General features: G+C 41.5%; 1 protein-coding gene across 7 annotated transcripts in view; it reads left to right on the forward strand.

Moving 5' to 3' along the window:
* Positions 1-17,082, forward strand: part of NT5C3A (5'-nucleotidase, cytosolic IIIA) — a 36,002-nt gene that overhangs the window by 1,128 nt on the left and 17,792 nt on the right. The window contains exon 1 of one of the 7 annotated variants that reach the window (XM_040965117.1): positions 13,362-13,669. The exons of 5 other annotated variants lie outside the window; for them this stretch is intronic. The gene's annotated coding sequence lies outside the window, so the exon portion shown is untranslated. Of the gene's footprint in view, positions 1-13,361; positions 13,670-17,082 lie in introns of those variants that run through there. One more of the 7 variants, XM_040965119.1, reaches the window with a different exon arrangement.

Below are 17,082 nucleotides of genomic sequence, written 5' to 3' on the forward strand. Positions count from 1 at the left end.
AGCCGTATTTTTTCATGTTGCTGTCCTGCTTAGAATTGCTTTGTTTTGTTTTGTTTTGTTTTGTTTATTTGAAAACATAGTTACAGAAAGAGGAAGAGACAGTGAGACCTTCATCCGCTGTTTTACTTCCCAAATGGCTGCAGTGGCCAGAGCTGGGCCAGTGTAGAGCCGGGAGCTTGTGCAGGTCTCCCGCATGGGTGCAGGGGCCCAGGGACTTGGGCCACCCTCTACTGCTTTCCCAGGTGTGTTAGGGAGCTGGATCTGAAGTGGAGCAGCTGGGACTCCAACTGGTGTGCCTATGGGAAGCCCTCGTCAGGGCTGGGACTTAACTTGCTGTGCCAGCCCCCTGCCGAGAGAATTTCAAGGGCTTTCTAATTCTTAAGTAGAATGCCTAACCCTCCAGTTCTGTGGGCTGATCCTTTATATCATTTCCCTTAACCCAGCAGGGCTTGAAAAATCAATACTAATGTGATAGTATTGTGATACTGTGATACTGTACTGATATCCCCCATAGGAACAACTTACCATATGTGTGAAAGTATAGAGGCTGATCAAACATACCGATGAAATGTTTTTATTACAGATACAAGTCGTTGTACACACATACACACACACACATTTTTGAAGTTCAAGGCTATGACATGCATGTGTGACCTGCTGTTAGCTTTTTAGTGGAAAGGGTAGAAAGAGGCCTATGATTCTAGTAAGTTGCGGTTTCAAATGGGAGAGTCAGACCTGGGTTCCAGTCCTTCTCTCTTCTCTTTGGTAATAGCCATGTTTCAGGCAGCAGGCTGTGTCCAACCCATCCCTCCACCTCCAGAGAACTGGTGCGAATCCACAGAATCCGAACAAAGAGGTCCACGCTAGGGCAGGAGTTTCTAATTGGGAGCCATGGGGAGTTGCTGGAAGGCTGTGTGTGCTGCCTAGGAATTGTCCTGTAGGGCAGCAAGCCGGAAATGGGAGCCAGGAACTGCGGCCAGCTCTCGTGTGGGTGATGGGGATACCACCACTTAACCCAGCCCCTGTCTGCCTCCTAGGTCCCCACTGACAAAAAGCTGGAATTAGGAGCCAGATTTGGGATTTGAACCCATGTCTTAACCACTAAGTGAAATTCCCATCTCCACTGTACTTTTAAGCAAAACAATTTAAGAAAAGGTAAAAAAAATTTTTTTGTTTTAATTCTTAAAAGGCAGCTACACATAGAGAGAAATCTTCCATTTTCTGATTTGCTCTCCAAATGGCCACAAGAGACCCAGCGAAAGCTAGGTGTCAGGAATTCCACCTGTACCACTCTCCCCTTGGGTGCCAGGGCCCAAGGATTTGGGCCACCTGCTACTGGTTTCCCAGGCACTTTAGCAGGGAGTTGAATTGAAACTACAACAGCTAGGGCTCAAACAGGGGCTCGTGTAGGATGCTGGCATTGCTCCTGGTAGTTTAACACTCTGTGTTGTACCATTGGCCATTAAGTAAACTTTTTATTTTAGAACAGTTTTGAATTTATGCCAGAACGGTGTTCACGTATCCCACCTCAGTTTCCTCTGTTCATAGCACCTCCTATTAATATACATGTTACAATTAGTGAACATTGAGACATTATTAAGGGCCCATACTTTAATCTGCAGTACCGTGTTGCAGGATCCTCTTCAGGATACCACATTCTACTTAGAGTCGCCATGTCCCCTTATCTCCTCCTGCCTGTGGAAGTCACACTTCCCTTGTGTATTTCCTTTTCAGTTTTCAGTTTCTAGGGTGAAGCATCTGGCAGAGTGTCTCCCTGTTGGAATGTGTCTCAAGTGTTTCTTGTAACTTAGAGATTTGGGGGGGAAGAAGGCAGCAGGTGAAATGTTATCTTCATCACCTGATTGATCAAGAGGACTTATGTCGCATGACTTACAGCTTCAGCCGTGGCTGCCTGGCTGAGCTTGTAGACTTCTCCACTGTTACTCTCCCCTCCATGTCACTTAACTAGTGGGGGAGCTGTACTCCACATCCTTGGCGAAATAGCTCCATGCTTTGTTTAGAACTCTGCCTGAGGCCTTGGTTTCCTCCTATTTATTTATTTGGGCAGTCCTATGTAAGTATTGAGATACTTATTTTAGAGTGTGGGTTATAATCCAGCACTGCTTGATTTATTCATTTGGAACAGAGTGATACAGACAGAGGGAGAGAGAACTTTTCCATCTGTTGGTTCACCCTTCAAATGGCTGTGACAGCAGGAATTAGGACAGGATGCAGCCAGCCTGGTCTTCCACACTATTATCAGAGACCCAGGGACTTTGGCCATCCTCACCACCTCCCCCAGGCTTCTGTAGCAGGAAGCTGGATCAGAAGCAGGATCCCTGGGAGCTGAACCAGAACTTCAGTATAGGATGCTGGGGTTGCAAGTACAAACTGAACTTGCTGCAACGCAGCGCTGGTCAGAAGCAGCAGCAGTTCATCTTCTGCCTCTCAGGGACATCACAGGGAAGTTCAGTTGGGAGCAGAGACGTAATTTGATCTCAGAACTCTGACATGGAATGAGCTATCCCAGGCAGCTTAACCCACTATGTCACACTGGCTCTAAAGCATTTTTTTTAAAGATTTATTTATTCTTCTTACAAAGTCAGATATACAGAGAGGAGGTGAGACAGAGAGGAAGATCTTCCATCCAATGATTCACTCCCCAAGTGACCGCAATGACCGGTGCTGCGCCGATCTGAAGCCAGGAGCCGGGAACCTCCCCAGGTCTCCCACACGGGTGCAGGGTCCCAAGGCTTTGGGCTGCCCTCGACTGCTTTCCCAGGCCTCAAGCAGGGAGCTGGATGGGAAGAGAAGCTGCCGGGATTAGAACTGGCACCCATATGGGATCCCAGCGCGTTCAAGGCGAGGACTTTAGCCACTAAGCCACTTCGCTGGGCCCAAGAAATGAGGTATTTCTTATGTAACTTGATAGATTTGTGCCTCGTGTACCTACCACCCACAAGGGAGAAAGGCAGAAAAAAGGAATTTCTTGCTAAAGAAGGGACACACCCACCCAGATCTACGTCTGAAGTTGACTGATGCACTGTTGTAGTAGTGGGGTTTGAGCAGCCGCTGGAAAAACTGTGAGATGAAGAAAACCAGAAAGTGAGTGCTGAGTAGGAGAGATCCCTGTGCCGAGGACAGGCGCTTAGGTTTGCTTCTGCTTTACTTTGTTTTGAATTGATTCGTTTTTTACTGTGTGCACATGGCACACTGGTGCACAAAGGAGCAGGGAGAGACCGTAATTAAACACGGCAGGGAGAATGAGCAATTTAAGGAGCGAAGTTCCAGGGGAGATGAGTGGGCAGGGCTTGGAGAACATTAGAGGGGTCGTGGCTTATTTTTTCTTTTAAAGATTTATTTTAGTATTTATTTGAAGGAGTGACACAGAGAGGGTGAAAAGGAAAGATTGCCCATTTGCTGCACCCAACCAGGCCAAAGCCAGGGGCCCAGGACTCCACTGGGTCTGTCCTAACGTGGCTGACAGTGGTCCAGGTACATCGCTTCCCAGAAGGCATTAGCCGGAAGCTGGATCGAATCACACTGGCACTCAGATAATGGGCTGTGGACAGCCTAAGTGACAGCTTAACCTGTTCTGTCACATCACCTACCCAAGGCTGTGCTTTGTCCAGGTGACTTCGTTTTCCTATTGACCCCTCTTCCCAAATTGTATGGGACCAGCTGCTTCTCTAATTTCTCCCACCTTACTAGCATTTATTCAATTATATATATATATGTATTTTTTTTCTCAGCAGCTTTCTTATTTACCTCTAACACAAAACTATCCAAGAAAAGGTAAGGCTGCTTAATATTCCCCAGTTCTGATACCCTTTGATTAAATTACGTCCCAGAGTGGTCGTACCCATCCAATGAAGTGACATGCAAACGCAATGTCAGAACAAAGGTGTGATGTCATTACTGCCCTTGAAGCGCAAACATAGTGGGTAGGAAAAACATTTGGACAGCAGGATGGAGGAATGAAACTGTCACCAGGGGATTGCTATTTCTAATCCAATCACACACAAATATTTATAATCTCATTGTGAGTATCAGCTGTGACTTCTTACAGAACTATTTTATTTTTTGGAAACTAGCGCTTTCTGTCTAGGAAGTAAACTTCTAGTAAAACATTATTCCCTTCTTCCACCTTAAGATGATGCCAGATGTTCTCTGGATTCTCAGTGAGTCAAAAAGCCACTGCTGAGTTCATATTTGGACAAGTGCAGGGGGCGGGGAAGAGATTTTTCTTTCTTTTTTTAATTTGAAAGGCAGAGTTATAGAGAGAGGAGAGGCAGAAGCAAGAGATCTTCCATCTACTCGCTCCTTCCCTACATGGCCACAGTGGTCAGAGCCAAGCTGATCTGAAGCCAGGAGCCCGGACCTTCTTCCAGGTCTCCCACGTGGGTGCAGGGGCCCAAGGACTTGAACCGTCCTCTGTTGCTTTCCCAAGCCACAAGCAGAAAGCTGCATGGGAAGTAGAGCAGCCAGGACACAAACAACCAGTATCCCTATGGGATGCTGGTTCTATATGCAGTGTGGCTTCGCTTGCTCAGCCCCGACTGTTGTGTTTTATATAAGTAAGTGATTCCATCTGGAGCACACTTCGGTGAGATTAAACTGGTAGCTGAGCAAAGTGCACACTGTTAGCATTACCAGAAATGGAGGTGGGGAGCCGGACTGAGAGCAGCAGGAAGAAGAAGATGGGAAAACGTGCATTACAAAGATGAAATCTGTAGGACTTGATCATTTTTGCAAAGTGTTTTATGTTATCCCTAATTTCCATAGTAGTTTGCAGATTCCATATGTTATTTGTTAAGTCATTCCCATATTTACCTTTTGTCTGCCTTTTTTTTTTTTTTTAAGATTTACTTCTTTGAAGGCAGAATTAAGGAGAGGAAGATGGCTACAACATTCCAGGTTGAGCTAGGCCAAAGCCAGGAGTGCCAAGCTTCAACTGGGTCTTCCACATGTGTGCAGCCTTTTCTGTTGTTTTTGTAGGCACATTAGCAAGGAACTGGATCAGCAACCCCTTGACCATTTGGGATGTTAGTGTCACAGGTGGGGACTGTATCTGGTACACCACAATGCTGGCCCCTTTTGTTTCCTTAAAACATAGTCCTGACATGATATTCTTTTCTTTTTAAGTTAAAAGTTGCAATTTACATTTTCTGGCTAGCAGTTTATTTGAAATATAGTTATGTAAACCTTGCTGGTAGATTTTTAATTTTTTTTCTTAGGGAAGTACACGCAGTTCAATTTTTCTGTCAGCAGGCGGCAGACTTCTCTCTGCTACAGTCTATTGCTATTTGTCAAAATTTCATTTCTTGGATAAGGCACTTTTTCTGTCTTTGTTTTTCAGATTTATTTACTTATTTGTTTGCTTACAAGGGAAACCACTGATTAAGTCCCCATCTGGCCACAGTGGTGATGGTTGGACCAGGATAAAGGCAAGAACTTAAGCCAAATCTCTCACATGGGTACAAGGATACAAGCATTTGAGCCATCTTTTACTGCTTTCCAAGCTCATTGGCAGGAATCCGGATCAGAATGAAGCAGCTGGGCCCGAACCACTGCCCATCAGTGGTGCTGGCATCGCAGGTGGTGGTGGCTTGACTTGCTGAGCGTCACTGCCAGCCCCATGATGCACTTTCATTTTAACTCTCAGAGTTGCTTAAATCAATATAAAGATTTTAAAACATAATTATTTTAAAGGCAGAGTTACAGAGAGCAGGAGAGACGGAGAGATGTAGGTCTTCCATCCCCTGGCTCATTCCCCAAATTGGGGGGGAAAAAAGTGGCACCTAGACTAGACCAGGCTGAAGCCAAGAGTCAGGAGCTGCTTCCAGATCTCCAGTGTTAGTGCAAGGGCCCAAGGACTTGGGCCATTTTCTGCTGCTTTACCAAGCCATTAGTAGGGTGCTAGATCGGAAGTGGAACAGCAGGAACTCAAAGCAGCACCCATACGGGATGCTGGCAGTGCGGGCTGTGGCTTAACACAATGTACCACAGTTCTGGCCCCTAATAAATAAAATGTCTACCAAGTGTGAGAGCCTTCTGTCATTACAACTTAAATGCCATTTTGTCAATCAACTCGTTGTGTGTTTCTCGCCTTCATTTTCCGGGTGCAGTAGTAGATTACAGAGGGTTGCATGCTTGGTTTGGTAACTTGCTTTTTGTAAACAGGAGGAAGTAGACGTGGGTGGCTGCAAGAGCCTTCCTGTTTCCCCTCACACCTGTCACTGCCTTGTGTCTCCACGGCCGCCTCACTTGCTTTGCTTACTGCCTCGGTCCTGCCACTTGGAGTTAAAGTTAGGATTCAAAATACTGTCAGGAAAAAAAAAAATTCAGTGTTCCCCCATGAACTGAAATCAATTTGTTTGTCTTTCTAGATTTGCCTGTCAAGCTCTCAGGATGCTAGGGGAGCTGGTGCCTAGACTGAGCCCAATGAAGTGGGGGGAAGGTTTTGCAGCTTAAGCAGTGGAGCCCAGGAAATCAAGGCAAAACTGAAACTCAGTAGAATTAGCGTTAAAAAAAAAAAAAAGACAAAAAAGGAGGGGTACACAGAGAGGAGAACTAGAAAGCAATTAGAAACTGATTCCTGTGGATTAATTGCACATGTGCTATTATCCTGTGCCTGGTGAAAGGAACTAAGATTTGGTGATATCTTCTGTTAAATTAGTACAGCCTGAGTTTTGTATTTAATCTTAAAGCACAGTCCAAGGCCCATAGTGGTAGCGTAGCGGCTAAAGTCCTCGCCTTGCATGCACTGGGGTCTCATGTCCCGGCAGCCCCACTTTCTACCCAGCTCCCTGCTTGTGGCCTGAGAAAGCAGCAGAGGACAGCCCAAAGCCTTGGGACCCTGCACCCACATGGGAGACCTGGAGGAAGTTCCTGGCTCCTGGCTCCAGATTGTTTCAGCTCAGGCTGTTGCAGCCACTTGAGGAGTGAACCAGCAGGCAGAAGATCTTCCTCTCTGTCCCTCCTCCTCCTCTCTGTAGATATGCCTTTCCAACAAAATAAACAAATCTTAAAAATTATGTTTAAATAGTATTCTGCGACCTCAGATTTGGAGGTGAAAACAGAATGTTTGTTTATATTGTGCATCTTCCTTAAAGTTTAAAAAGATAGGATAGAGGGGAAAATCCAGCATAAAGTCAAACTTTGTCCAATGCTCTAGTCCTGAGCACAAAACACTAGAAAATAGGGCCCCATCTTGGTAAATAGTAACAGGCATGAAGGGAGGTTGAGGGATGTTGTAGAGACTTGGCACATATCGTTACTACATATTGAGCTGCCAGCAGTTAATGTCACTGACGTTGTGTGAATAAAAGTAAAGCTTCCCGATATGTTTGGCTCACTTTTTAATCCCCTCGAATACATTTACAACATGCACAGATCATGTGAATCATTGTAGATGTTGTAAAATGCAGCCTGGTATCTGGCGTAGTGATTAGATTGTTACTTGGACACCAGCGAACCGCGTGGGCGTGGCTGGGTTGGGGTTCTGGCCCAGCATCCCTTGTGGGTGTGGCTGGGTTGGGGTTCTGGCCTGGCGTCCCACGTGGGCGTGGCTGGGTTGGGGTTCTGGTTTTCTTCTGACACAGCCTTTGGCTGCTCTGTGTCAGTAGGTGACTCGGGTGCTGAATCCTGCCACCCACACCGGACACCTGTATTGGAGTCCTTGCTCCCAGACTCCGCCTGCACAGGCATCAAAGAAGTTAATCCACAGATGGGGAATACCCCACCAATTAATTAATTGCAAAACTAATTAGCTGCTGATCTTCTTTGCTGATTGGCTGTTTTCCTAGGATTTGGAAAGGCTCTTTAATAAAAGATTTTAATGGTGAGAGTAGGATAGAAACACAATTTTTTTCCAGATTTTTTGTTTGTTTCACCTCCATCTGTGAGCAGCCTGAACTCAACCTTTGCTTCCAAACTTGAATTTTTTGAACCAGTGTGGTCAAGTGTTGGGAATGTTTTATGAATATATCAAATTTTAATATGAGTGTGACTCTTCAGTTACATTGTCTGACTAACCAGAGTAGGAAGAGAAGACAACATTATTGCTTAACTAGTTTGTGTGTCTTACTAAGTAGTTTGCCCTCCCAGTTATAAAATGAGGAGACTACTCTATAGAAGAAAATAGTGAGATGTGATTTGGCCTCTTTACATTATTATTGCTCTCACTTCAACTTCTTACAGCTTAATAAAGGCCATGTCCCTTTCCTCCAAAGGTGTAGGAACAGTAGTGAATAGATATGTTCTAACTTACAGAACATATCCAACTTCTAAAATAAATCATATTTTTTGTTTTCTTTAATGTGAAAAAATTAAAATGTTTATTATACAATTTAAAATTTTAGAAATCTTACAGAAATTTAATCAACCTTTGAGCCTACTGTTCCTCTATGAGGACCTTTAATTGGTTATCAAAATATCTATTTTATTTAGTCATGTGAGGTAATTATGTTATTATACTAGTAAATTTAGTTTATTGCTGATTAAATGAAATTAGGGGGCTGGTGCTATGGTATAGTTAATTAAGCTGCCGCAGGCTTGGCCAACATCCCATATGGTGCTGCTCCACTTCTGATCCAGTGCCTGCAGTTGCACCTGGGAAAGCACTTGAAGATGACCCGAGAACTTCGGAGACCCAGGGGAAGCTCCTGCCTTTGACCCTGGGCCAGCACTGGCGGCTGCAGCCTTTTGGGGAGTGAACAAGTGGATGAAAAATCTCTTCTCTCCTGTCTGTCTCTCTCTCTCTCAGTAACTCAGCCTTTCAAATAAGTAATTTTTTTCTTTTTTCTTTTTTTTTTTTTTTACAAATAAGTAAAGTTCGTTGTTTCTCTTTTCTCAGATATGTTTAACAAGCTTTTGCGTCAGGTTTATGCTAATGAACTCCATAAATGGAATTGGATAGCTTAATATCTGTTTATGTGTTGTTAAAGCCCAGCTAGCGTGAGAACCATCTGTTCTTTAGAAGTGTAAGAGCTGTTCATTTTAAAATCTGACTGTAAAGCTTCTTGAAGGCCATTTCTGATAAAACTTATTTTTGTTGGTTTTATTTGGAGAAGTTTGTACTACATTGTTGAAAGTAGTAGATGACATGCTAAACAATACAAAACTCTCAAAGACTGAATTAAGTCCTTTGGCTTACTGTATTATTAATATTCTAGGTTGTTTTGAAACGAGTGTATTTTGTGGTTTCTTGTAAACTTTAAAATCTCAAGTTTAACTTGTCACCACTACTGGGACTATTAATTATTGATAAGAATTACGGTTAGTTTATGGTTAGTAAGTTTTAAGTTGTTTTCTTGGTTTTTCCTTTCACTATTAGTCATTTTTGACATTTTAATACAGCATAGCATAAAAGAGAGTAAATTAAATTTCACCTTGTACTCTTCACTTACATATAGTAGAGAAACTGTAGCAATAATAAAATCAAAGGTTAAAATGTGCAGCTTTCTTTGTCCTGTTTAATATAACCTGTAACAAAACAGCTGTCCTAAACAGTAGCATCCTTGCAAGTGGCACAATACCAAAAGTGTGATGTGAAAAGAGTTCAAAAAATTAAAGCAGAAAGTTTTTCAACCTGTTACATTTTAAGGGCGGAGATCCAGCTCTGCTAAAATGGAAACAGCTTCAGTGCTATGCATCTTGAAACATTAGCGCACAGTGCATTTGAAAGAAGAGCTAACAAAGATTCCATTCATTTATGTTATTATTTTACTTCCTATTTGCTTGACCCTGGCCTACCTATTGCTACATGAATGTCATTTCCTCTGAATATGAACTGCAGAATTTAATACTTTCTAAGAAAAAAAAAAGTTAAAAAGCTACAGAACATGATGGAGAGCTTCATTTGAGTTGTGAAAATTAAGTTAGTTACTCTGTGTAGGATTGGCTGTACCTGAGTTGGCCTGTGTGTTCGTAAACCAGTAAATGTCATCGACAGTTGTCTGCTGGGATACGCTTTTGCATTGATTTTAAGTGACAAAATGGTTGAGAGAATCCTCATTTGCAAATGTTTTTTGAGCAGAATATATCCTTTAATGTGCTTCTGCTCATTACTTACACATTTAAACCATTTTCATATAATTACAGTACCTTGCTTCAGCTCGGGAGAGTCAACAAATGGTAAAGTGAGTTTACTATTGTCTTCTTCAGGGAAGTTTGAAGAGAAGTCAGATGCCTAGAATGGTCTCCTGCATATTTTGAGGAGTCATGCTTCTGTTTACATCATGCATCAGCGAGCAGGAACAAGTTTTTACAGGAGTCAGTTTCCACAGCATTGCCTCTCACCTCCTACTGAATTGTCTTCCTTATATGGCGTCACTGTTTTGTTTGAAATAACTTCCTACCGTGTCATTCAAGTTCAGATTGAAGTTTAAAAATACATTGCAGGTTGGAATGATAATTGGATTATGGCAGCCCAACTATGATTTGGTAGTTAAATAGATTGAATTATTGGGAAGTGTCCACACTTACTAGGGGTTATTTGTGGCATTATGGGGTGTGTGTGTGTGTGTGTGTGTGTGTGTGTGTGTGTGTGTGTGTGTGTGTTTTAAAGCTTTTAATTGATCAGTGTGTTCATTTCCTTTACTTTCTTAGCCCCAGTATCAAAGACAAATAAAATAATAATACTCCATATGTCATTATGGTTTCAACTAAAAGATTTGATATTCTGTGGCCTTTTTTGCTTTTAATTATTTGGAATTTCTGAAAAAGTTTTTGGTGTAAAATACAGAGATAACTCTTAGCCTCTTGGTGGATTGAATAACTGACAGTATCTAAAAACCTCTGGCCAATTTTTCAGAAGTACAGCTAGGTTATAAGTCTTGTGTGAGTTCCCTGTCATTGAACTTCAGATGGAGAGCCTGCAGGCAGCAGCCACGTGAGTGACTTGTAGCTGTGACAGTGATTAATGAAATTCCAAGGCGACTAGGCACTGTCATTGTGGACAAAGAAGAAAGTCCACGGTGCAGCTGAAGACCCTGTCTTCACTTCTGGATTCCTTTCTGTCTCTGCATACAGCCAAAAAGCTTGACAACAGAATTCAGCGTACTGTCCTGTGCTGGCCTGGCATCTCTGTTCCTTTCCTTTGGCGTGTTTTCAAAATAGTCGTAGTTTGCAGCCCTTTCAGGCCGTCTCAGGAAAATGTTGGTTTTGATTGCCTGAAGACAGCATGGTGTGGTAAAAACAATAGCAAAGTTTCAGCTCATGTTCATAAGTCCAGCGATTAATAAGGGACTTGACTTCTCCAGACAACGGTCTGTGTGTGTGTAGAGAGAGAGAGAGAGAGAGAGAAGTAGGTGATACTGGCTTCTTAAGGTTGTGCTGGTTGAGTTAAAACACATGCAGAGCACCATTGCATGCTTCCGGGTCTCTAGGGAAGCAAGACAGGTATTTGGTAAGTGTTAGTTAAGTTCCTCAAGGAAGGACACCCCACCAGATGCAGCATCCCACCTCACCTCTGTCTACCACACACCCAGTTCCTGAGTGGAATTAAATGGATGGAGAAGTCCTTTGTGGTAGGAAGCCATGTTTCTTCTCTTCTATGCTTCCCTCAATATCAGCAAGATGAACAGCAGCCTGTTCCAGAAACACTCTTCCTCTCCAAGCTGGACTCTTGCTATGGGTAATCCTAACTTCTTCACTTGGTGGGAAATCCTGTGCCTGTCATGGTGTCTGTAAACACTGATTTCTGAGACAGTACTGTCCAGAAATTGGCAAGTGTGGATTCTGGATCAAAAAGAATTTTGAGTCCATTTCTGCCATTTACCTTGCCAACTTTACGCCTTAATTGACTCACCTCTAAAATGAGAGTAATAATAACATGTGTCTTCTAGTGTCGTTAGCACAAGACAAGGTGTGTGAGGGCTTAGAACTGGCAGGCACACAGCAAGCACGATACGGTAGCTATTTATAATAATCACTTTCAAGAACTGTATAAATAAATATATGTAAAACATATACACACACAGAGCACAATTTTGTGTGTGTGTAACTTGCATTGATGAACTGACCTTAGATGGTTTCCAGTTTCCCAATATAAAACAGATCTGTAGTTTTCATACTGCTTATGACCAAAATGTACTGGACTACCTTATTTGTTTGGGATAAAGTACTAGACATAAAATTGCCGAGTCAAAGAGAATTATGAGTTTCTGGGACTTTTAATAACAGTATTTTTAAGTAGCCCTCCAGAATGGTTGTGGAGCATGGTAACTCCAATATTCATTGTTGTTGAGGGTGATTCATCTATGAAACATCCTTTAAAGTGACATGTTTAGCATTTCTGCCATTGCAGCCGGTAGTGACATATAAAAAAGGCACTTTGAAAGTTCTCACACTCAAAGAGTACGAAAATATTTTCAGATTGCACCAGCTTTGCTGCCCATGAGCCTCCCTTCTTCATTAGATCTCACGGGCCGCCTCTCAGAGGGGTGTTTTGTTATGAATCTTCTCATTAAAGTCTGATAGCAATGCCAGAAGTCTCACAGTTAGTGAACAGAAATTCACTAACCAATTCAGTGACTTTCTATAAAGAGGCAATTGAAAACTGCATTGTTTTTAATAGAGAATGCCCGGAAGTACTGCTTGGGTTAAGGTTTCAGATCACAGTGGGGAAAAAGCTGATGTAAACATTTCTTTACTTCCAAGTGCCTTAGCCACGCTGCCCATGATAAAGCATCCCAGAGCCCAGGCCTGGCTTATCTCTCGGGCCCTGCTGCGTGCTGCTTGCACGTTGCCTTCAAGTTACCCCACTTTAAAAGCAAGGCTCATTTCCCCTTCAAGAAATTGTTTCATTCACAGCAGCTTGACCACTTTTATTTCTAACATGAAAGTTTTCCCAGTTTTTTAAAAATAAAAATTACATTTCTTTTGTTTTGTTTTGGGATTGTATGGCATGGTTCTGTTAGCCAAAAAAAAAAAATAAAAAGGAGAAAAAAGTAGAAAATTTTGAAGAAAAGAAAAAAAAACACCACTTAAATCTCATCACCTTTCTTTAAAGGTTTTTAATACTCTCTTGACCCTACGTTCTCATATGTTCATGGGCCTTAAGTGAGTAATTTTTCAATGTAAATGTGATAAAATGTATACGTAGTATAAAAGCGACCACCATAGAGGCTTTTCACAGTACAGGTTGATGACACTGAGGACATTTATATCATTGTGCAACCATCAACACACTCCACCTCCAAAACTTTTTCATCTCCTGAAACTGAAACTATACCCATTGTGCAATAGTTTACCGTCCACCTTCCCCCAGCCCTGGCAGCTACCACCTAGCCTTTTTATATTTTATATTGAAATACTGTGTGTGTACAGGAAAGTGTACGTATCACAAGCACACAGACAAGCTCTGAGGAAAGGGGTGGTTTTTAGTTGTTCTTGTAGAGATTTCCCTGGCAACGCCCGTGTTGTAGTAGCAGAGACCTGCCTTCTTTTCACCGGCCAGGGTTTTCCATTGATTCTGTGGACTGGTGACTGGCTCAGAGCTAGGAAGGCCGTAGCACAGTGTAGTTAATGCGTCACAGGAGTGTTTTTGCATTGGCCTTACTCAAGGCTTTTGGAACCGCCCTCTGTTGCACCTTGTACTATATTAGTACTTCTCAGACAGGAAGAATTTTCTTTTCGTGGTGTAGCTGGTCCGGTTACCTTCAGGGTAAGTGTGAACTTGTCCTGTTTAACTTTATGGTAATTCTTACTTGATTTCTGTGTCTTGTTGAAAGTTGGGGCGTTATAAATTACAAAGCAAGAAATGAAAGTAGAATGATCCAGGTAAATGCAAAGCTGCTTTACAGTCTGCAGAGATATGAATGTGCAAAAACTTTGAGGTGTCTTAGGGCTTGGAAATTATGTTTTATGTAGAGCAAGTTCAGATGGCATTTTAAGAATTTCTTGTTTGATGTGTAGATGTTAAGAAAAAGCAAAATATCATTTGAATCAGTTTCTAGGGTAGCAGAAAATACTGTAATATCCAATTTAGTCACTCTTCTGTTGCAGTGTGATTTAGTTTTGCTGATAGCCATATGTTTGTGTCACTCAATTTAAGAACAATTTATTACAACTTGTAATGAGGAGTACTGATTTTTATGTTGTTACCCCTGGGGTAAATATAGACCAGGGTTGTATTTCTGCTTCATGAATTGATAAAATATTTATGTATAATCAGTTGTATGCTAGAAGTTAAGATTCAAACACATATATTACAGTAAAAGCCTAGACTATAATTTGGCTATCTTATGCAGTTGAGTTTTTTAAAGTTTTTTTTTTTTTTTAATCAGAAAAATTAGATCCTACAGGTTTTTTGTTGCCAGCCTGCAGTCTAGCCCTGCATCTCAGGATGTTGCCTGCCACCTGTATACTCTTGTTCTAGAACAAATTCAAGGACAGAAGAACTCAGAATGCTTTAAGGGTCACTGATGTGAACTACTTAATATTCACATGTCTTGATTACTCATCTTGAAAAATACTGTTAGAGATTCAAGACAACGAGGGTAGGAAGATAGAAGAATGAATTCTTAGCTCTGAAATTATTTATTTACATGAGTATTCATAAAATTTTAACAGAAGCCAGTTTTTTAAGTTAACAAACCTTTGAAATCTGTTTTTTTCTTCTTCTTTCCTACATCCTCCTCTTCCCCTCCCACTCTTAGCTCTTCAGTTTCATTTTTGTTTTATGTTTTATCGAGAAAGTTTTACTTTCCAGTTGTGTGTTTTTTCACAGCCAGGTTATAAAATCCAATTGGGGAGAGTTATTTAAATACCCCCAAGAAAATGATTATAATCCTGGGGGGTGGAGAGGAATGTAGTTTAATTTTTTTTTTTCCATGAACCAATCGTACTAGCAAAGTGCTGGTTTGAAAAACCCAAGCTTCCGGCAAATAGTGTAGATTGCCAGAAAAAATGCATTCACTGAGGAGTTTTACTACAACTACTACTACTAACTGCTACTGATACCCAGTCCATAACATAATAATACATGCTTGTCTCAGATTTAGAGCAGAGTTGCAAAGTTAACCTTTTTAACTTTTAACACAGAGTGAGGTAGGCCTTTAAAAGTATTCAGTTAGCATTCAGATTTTTAAGACTTATTTCAAAATAAGAACATTTTTTTTTATGTAGACATCAGCAGTTTTCATGAATTGATATGTGAATGTCATCTTAGAATGAAGTGCCATGGCAACTAAGACTGTCAGCAAGTTTGTGCTATTTAGTGGAAATGCTCCTTACCTCCTGCTTCAGTCTTTAGCCTCGTTCTACGTATCCCTTGAGAGGAATACTGTTATATGTAGAGAGCTTAACCTCATCCTGAAAGCACACAAAATAATTGTTCTCCAGTTTCCAGTTCTTAGAACTGTCTTGGGAGAGACTTCACAGTTGAAGGGTGGTATTTTCTATTTTTGAGAGCATCTTCTACACTTGATGTGTGTGTTTTTTTCCCCTCAAGCAACTCTTCTCTTGAAGCATCTGCAACCGATGACTGTTGGCAGAGTGAGCCAGAACTTTATATACAAGGTGTAGGTTTACAAGCCAATCGGTTTAAAAATACCCTGCCCTAATTTTCACTGTCATCCTTAGAATGTGCCAGAATGCTGACATTTGTATGTAACTGTTTACACTTTTATGATGATACAGACCACACAGTAATTTTTGCAGAATGGCTACAGTTATCTGTTTATGTGAGATTATTTTTTGAGCAAGTATAAATTCTGGTCTGATGGCAAGTGAAAATCAGGAAGAATGAAAAGAGCTTCAGCTGACAGTTGTCTAGTGTGTTTGAACTCTTGGGCTTGCTTATTAGAGCCCTGAAGTGACCATTAGGAAACTTCTCATTGATCATTGTTTTGTTTTGTTTTTAAGGTTTATTTATTTTTCTTGGAAAGGGAAGTTTACAGAGAGAAGGAGAAACAGAAAAATCTTCCATCCACTGGTTCACTCCCCAAATGGCTGCAATAGCTGGAGCTGAGCCGATTTGAAGCCAAGAGCCAGGAGCTTTTTCTGGGTCTCCCATACGGGTGCAGGGTGCCAAGGCTTTGGGATGTCCTCCACTGTTTCCAAGGCCATATGCTGGGAGCTGAATGGGAAGTGGAGCAGCTGGGATACAAGCTAGTGCCCATATGGGAGCAGGTGCTTGCAAGGCGAGGATTTAGCCATTGCATCAGGTCCTGATCTTTGTCTTTTGTGTTTTATTTAAATAAAATGGAAAGAGCCCTGGAGAGAAATACTATCTTTTACCTACCAACAATGACCTCTCGATTTTTAAACTAAAACTGAATACTACAAAAAGGACCATATTTGGCAGTAGCTTCTGAGGAGGAATTATGCTACCTGGTTGTGAAAAAGAAATATTCCCAGCTATTAAAATACATTTTAGTTTTCACTCTTCAGTTGTTTCCATATGATACACTTGTGAGCTCAACTGTACTTTTCCATCTTTTTTGTTGTTGTTGTTGTTTTGAGCTTTTTGTTTTTGTTTAATGCAGAGTTACAGGGAGAGAGACATGGGTCTTCCATCTCCTGGCTCACTTCCACAAATGGCCTCAATGGCCAGGGTTAGTTCAGGCCAAAACCAGGAGCAAGTAGCTTCTTCTGGGTCTCCCCCTTGGATGGCAGGGGCCCAAGCACTTGGGCCGTCCTTCACTGCTTTTCTCAGGTCATTAACAGGAAGCTAGATGGAAAGAGGAGCAGCCAAAACTCAAACTGGGATTCCGTATGAGTTGCCAGCATTATAGACAGCAGCAGCTTAACCCACCAGCCAATGTTTCAAGCTGTCAAAGTGCATTTATTTAAATAGTACTGTTTGCAAAATACAGACCCCTTTTCCAACATTAAACATTAGTTAGAAGCCATCAACATTTAATATTTATGCTTTGGCTTCTGGATTATCAAGAAATAGAATTGTATACATCTAAGATTTTCTTAGAGATGGATAACTGTGAAGAAGTTAGATTAAGGAAAATTACTTATATATTATTATATATATTATATATATTGCTTATATCTAAAGACTACTAACCCCCAAACTGCTGTTACAATTATATTTTGTGGATATTGATTAAATATTTTATAAGA

This window comes from Ochotona curzoniae, unplaced genomic scaffold (assembly GCF_017591425.1).
Source record: "Ochotona curzoniae isolate NIBS_2020 unplaced genomic scaffold, NIBS_Ocur_1.0 scaffold_3835, whole genome shotgun sequence".
Classification (NCBI taxonomy): Eukaryota; Metazoa; Chordata; class Mammalia; order Lagomorpha; family Ochotonidae; genus Ochotona; species Ochotona curzoniae.